The 5883-nt window shown below is 39.5% G+C and overlaps 1 pseudogene; it reads right to left on the bottom strand.

Moving 5' to 3' along the window:
* Positions 1-350: 350 nt before the first annotated feature.
* The window catches only part of LOC103735201, a 9465-nt pseudogene continuing 3932 nt past the window's right edge, over positions 351-5883 (bottom strand).

Raw genomic sequence — 5883 nt, 5'->3', positions numbered from 1 at the left:
AAAAAAAAAATAGAAAAAAAATGTACAAAGCTATCAAAAAAAAAGTTTGAAAAGGATCAGGTTTGATTTGATGCTCAAAGCAAAAAATTAATTAATTAATAAATGGTTAAAAATAAATAAATAAAATATTTTTTAAAAAGAAAAATTTTGAAATGCTAAAGTGACTATAAATGATTTTTTTTTTTTTTGTCTTTTTGAGGCAGGGTCTCCCTGTAGCCCCAGCTGTCCTGGAACTCACGATGTAGACCAGGCTGGCCTCGAACTCACGGAGATCCGCCTGCCTCTGCCTCTGCCTCCCGTGTGCTGGGATTAAAGGTGTGTGCCACCACGCCCAGCTATAAATGATTTTTTTAAAAAGCCACTAAAGTACCTATTATCCTCAAGGCTTTAAACCAGTTGGGATAACTTGGCAAAAGGAAAAACTCAATGTCTATTGATATCTCTAAACCTATTACTACTGTGACTATGGTTTGATTGAATCTTTCAGAAAAGAGGGCAGCTGACCTTGAAAACGAAAGAGGGCCTACACATCTGCATAAATTAAGGTAGTCTGCTTTGCTTGGACTACTTTCTGGCAGAGCAAAGCCTCATCTGATCCCTCCCAAGAAAGTTAGGAAACTGACTCCCTCAGCATCCTGAACAAAAGCTTAAATGGGGAAATAAGTCTTCCCTATGCCCATGATCAATGGTGGAGCAATGAAGGGATGAGCCCTGCCAGAGTGATATGCAATGCTGGCTTTGGACTCTCAGGTAGGAAAATGATGATACTTGGTGGCCTGGCAGGACAAACCACTTCCTGTGCTGCTTCTTGGTTGCATGGTGATGCATGATAGCAATGCCTCTTCTTCACACACACTTGAAGTGATGGGGAAAGCCAAGTCCTTGGATACAAAGGGAAAATGTTCTGCTGAAGAGATTTCTGTCTTGGGAGAGAGTATATAAATGTTCTGTCTTGGGAGAGAGTATATCTATTCTGTCTTGGGAGAGAGTATATCTATTCTGCTGGCTCTGAGTCTCATTGGGAAAGAGTTCTTCAGCATCTTTCAAGATGTTCCAGAAAACCTGTGGATGAAGTAGAGAATACTGGTCTCAACCTTGTTAACAACCTTGTTCAGGAAGATGCAGTTCCAATTAGTGTGTTTTTACAGAAAAACACAGAGACTGAATCTGAAGCGTATTATGAGAGTTTCAAACGATATCTTAGGAAAAGGAGCAGAATTTAGACACCAAGCACAAGTTAAGTTTTTAACAAATACACTTGTAATTTTTTTTGAGAATTTCATACATAAATACTGTATTTACATGATATACACCTTCCCTGCTCTCTGTCCAACTCCTCCCGTACCCTCCTTTTCCTCTGAATTTCATGATTGCTTCTTTAAGTATTGTTGTCATCTATACATATATGTAGATATACATAAATATTCAATCTACTGAGTCTATTTACTTGGGTATAAAATTGCACTTTTATCACAACACTTTTATTTTATTGATTTTTTTGTGTGTATTTCATATAGAATATCCCAAATAATCTTAATCTTATCTTTATACTCCCATGCCAAATGGCACCCTTTCATACCCCCACCACCACTGGAGCCCATACACTCTGTCATCCCTGTTACCGCCCACTATGTTGTCAGTGCCCCCAGCCATTCCCCAGTGCAAGTCCATCCGCTGAGTCTAGTCAACCTATCTAGAGTCCCTTGTTTTAGGAAGATCAGCTCTTCTTCATCTAGTAGCAATCAGCTGTAACATTCCTTTAGATAAGATTGGGGTCTGCTGTTCATTTTCCCAGTTCTGTGCTGGGTTACTGTCTGCCTGAGTTTGCACGGGACTTGTGTATGCTGACACCATTGCCATAGAATCATATGAGCAGGTTCCCAGGAGCTTATAGGATTCTCTTTCCATTTGGTCATGCACCTCCTCCCTGGCTCTTACAATATCTCCACTCCTTCCTCTGAGATGGTCCCTGAGCCTTGGGTGGATGAAGTTTAACAAAAGGGTCCTGTCCAAGGAACCTTAGTTAGTAGACTCTTGATCTCTACACTTTGGCCATTTGTGACCTTTTGTGTTCCTGGCCCTCCACTGCATGAGGGAGCTTCATTATTGAGAACTGTTCCCTTAATGTCCTCTTCTTTATCCTTGTTCTATGTTCCATGAGCCTTAGCTGTAGGTGTTGCATTCCAGATGTGTCCCTTAGGCCTGGGCAATTCATAGACACTGTCCATGTGTGACCAGTTGTGGTACTTGGTATTAGTCTCTGACTACTGTGAGGTGAACTTCTTTGATGAGTGGTGACTGGGATATGTGTCTGTAAATATAAGGATACATATTTTGCACATAGGAAGAAATCACATTAGTCTAACGATGTGAGAGTTTGGGGGTTTTCTCTAAGATTTATGACAACTCCAGCTATGTGTATCACGTAATATTACAGGACTACACTTGAGTTTCCTCCCTTTGAGTGGGCTTTTAGTCGAATTAGGTAGCTGTTGATTGTCCCCAAGACAAAAGTGCCACTACTGCACCACTGGAGTATGCTGTGCTGGCCGTTGATGTGGTTATTTGGTCATGAAGCTGGCGCTGGGTCATCCATTGATGTTTTCCCTTGGCACTTTCATTGTGTTCTCCAAAGCTATGAGAGCCGCCTTCGGGGGGAGTGGCTTCCAGGTCAGCTGCATCTCTATTGCTCCAAATCCTATGTCTCACGTATGTTCTGGTTTTGGCAGTAGGGTCTTAACTTCAAGTTCTGGGAGGCCATCCAGGGCTGTGACAATAGCCTGAGTAATTTGGGGAGTCTCTTGGACAACCCTGACCAACAAGTCAAAGGAAGGTATCTCCTGTCTGGCACTGTCTCTTCTTATGTAGCTTTTAACTATATACATGAACTCTTAAAGAATTATATTGATCCCTTTAATCTTTGGTTATACTTTCCTTTTGGGTGTTTAAGACCATACAATTGGTTCAAATAAACGAATTTATTTTTACTCTTACGGTCATTTGAGGATCTGCTCCTCAGGGGTCACATGGGCTTGGGAGGAGCCCCTGGCTCCTTTCTTTTACCAGTTCCATCTATGTGAAGATCAGTCAAAGGTCCTGCTGGATCATGCCTGGCTTCACTTGGAAGCATGAATGAGATGTTTCCTCTGTGTTGACCCTCTTCTTTATAGACTGGACACTGGTTCAAGTCCATCTGGTGGAGTCTCCATGGCCTCCCTGAACAAGATGGCAGGTGACTCACCATAGGTACAGGACAGTTTGAGAGATGCCCCATAGTCCCCTGGAACTTGGTCAACCTTGGAGGGCAAGGAGCAAAAACTGTCCTTTAAGTCCCTCTGACCAGATTAGTATAGGCATCAAAGTATAGCTGTTAAAAATCCAAGAAGGTTAGTTCCACCAGTCCAGTACTTTTAATTATCATGTGCAATGTAGGTAAAGCTTGGGCAAAGACCAAATGTTCTCAGACAAACTTGACTAGACATATATTTTGTTCCTTGCACTAGTAGTATGTATAACTTGTCAATAGGTCATGGATTAATATGGCTCCCTCTGTTTTTTTTAAACTTACTGGGCTTTATTTATCTCTCTCATTGTCTAACCCTTCCACCATGGTTTCTCCTTTTAAAGTGCCCCCATTTTTCCCATTTACTCCTTAGTAATACCCTTATACTATGGCCCCACCTCTCTTGAGCTCCTTCTTTCCCTTTATCCCCAAGTTTCCATGTATAACCCTCCCTCCCCCGTCCCATTTAAATAACCCCATTTTTATCCATATCTCCTGTTTCCTACTGTTCTTCTCTCTCAGGTTCTTTCTTGTCCTTTACCTCCCAGGTTCCTTTCCATTTTCCTGGTTCCTGTCGTTATGTCTGGATACATACTCACTTATAAGGATTTGGTGCTAGTATCCACATAAGAGGGAGAACATACATTGTTTTGCTGAGTCTGTGTTACTTCACTTAGTATAATAATTCCTAGCTCCATCCATTTTCCTGAAAATTTCATGATTTCATCTTCCTTTACTGCGAGTAAAACTCCATCATATAAATGAACCACATTTTCATTATCCATTCATCAATTGAAGGACACTTAGATTGCTTCCATCTCTTAGCTATTGTGAAAGAGCAGCAACAAACATGGATGTACAAGTGTCTCTGCAATAGGATGAGTTCTTTGGGTATATGCCGAGGAGTGGTATAACTGGGTCAAATGGTAGGTTCATTTGTAGTTTTTTAAGAGTTCTCCACACTGCTTTCCATAGGGGTTGAACCAGTTTGCAGCCCCACCAGCAGTGGATGAGTGTTCCCCTTTCCCCACATCCTCTCCAACATTTGGTATCATCTGTTTTCTTGATCTTAGCCAGTCTGACTGGGGGGTAAGGTGGAATCTTAAAGTGTTTTTAATTTGCATTTCCCTAATTACTAGTGATGTTGTACACTTTTTTTTTTTTTTTGTCTTTTTGAGAAAGGGTCTCCCTATAGCCCCAGCTGTCCTGGAACTCACTATGTGTTGTTGTATACAGTTTGAAATGCTTCTTAGCCATCTTTATTTCTTCTTTTGAGAACTCTCTTCTCAGCTCCTTAGCCCGTCTTTTAATTGAGTTATTTCATTTATTTGTTGTTTTTTTTGTGTGTGTTCTTTATATCTTCTGGATGTTAAGCCTCTGTCAGATGTGTTGCTAGTAAAGATTTTCCCCCATTCTGTGGGTTTTCTCTTCACTTCTTTGGTTGCTTCTTTTGATGTACAGAAGATTTTTAGTTTAATGAGGTCCCATTTGTTGATTCTTGACTTTGTTTCCTGAGCAATTGATATCCAGTTTAGAAAAATCCTTTTCTACACCTATATCTTGTAGGTTATTGCCAATGTTTTCTTTTAACAGTTTCAGAGTTTCAGGCTTCACATTGAGGTCTTTGATACATTTAGAGTTGACTTTTGTGCAGGATGAAAGATAGGGGTTTAGTTTCATTCTTCTACAGGTGGAGATCCAGTTTTGCCAGAACCATTTGCTAAACATGCTGTCTTTCCTCCAGTGAATGTTCTTGACCCCTTTGTCAAATATCAAGTGGCTGAAATTGCATGTACTCATATTTGGGCCTTCAATTTTGTTCCATTGATCTATGGGTCTATTTTTGTGTCAGTACTGTGTTGTTTTTCTGGCTATAGCTCTGTAATATAGTTTAAAATATGGTATAGTAATCTCCTCAGCACTGTTCTTAGTTCTCAGGGTTGCTTTGGCTATCTGAGATGTTTTGTGCATCTATAAGAATCTTAAGATTTTTTTTTCCAATTCTGTGAAGAATGCCGTGGGGATTTTGATTGATACTGGCATTGAATCTATAAGTGGCTTTTGGTAGGATGGTCATTTTCACAATATTACAATATTAATTCTTCTAATCCATGATCATGGGAGGGCCTTCCATTTTCTGATGTCTTCCTCAATCTCTTTCTTTAAAGATTTTAAATTTTCATCATAGAGGCCTTAAATGTCTGTGGTCAGGTTGATTCTGAGATATTTTATTATTTTTTAAATTTATTTATTTATTCATTTACTCATTTATTTATTTATGGCTATTGTAAAAGGGTATGTTTTCATGTACTCTTTCTCTGGTTGCTTGTCATTGGTGTTTAGAAAGTTTACAGATTTTGTAGATTAATTTTATAACCTGCAACTTTACTAAAGTGTTAATCATTTCTAGGAGTTTTCTAGGAGTATTTTTTGCATCTCTTAGTTATAATATCATATCATCTGAAAAAGGAAAAATTTGACCTCTTCTTTTCCAATTATTACTCCTTTAATTTTCTTCTCTTGTCTTACTGCTCTTGTAAGAGTTTCAAGGACTATGTTAAAAAGGAGTGGAGATAGTGGACAGCCTTGTCTAGTTCCTA

This window comes from Nannospalax galili, unplaced genomic scaffold (assembly GCF_000622305.1).
Source record: "Nannospalax galili isolate Female #2095 unplaced genomic scaffold, S.galili_v1.0 scaffold1477, whole genome shotgun sequence".
NCBI classification, from domain to species: domain Eukaryota; kingdom Metazoa; phylum Chordata; class Mammalia; order Rodentia; family Spalacidae; genus Nannospalax; species Nannospalax galili.
The sequence above is the reverse complement of the archived record's forward strand: the minus strand, read 5'-3'. Positions and strand labels throughout refer to the sequence as shown.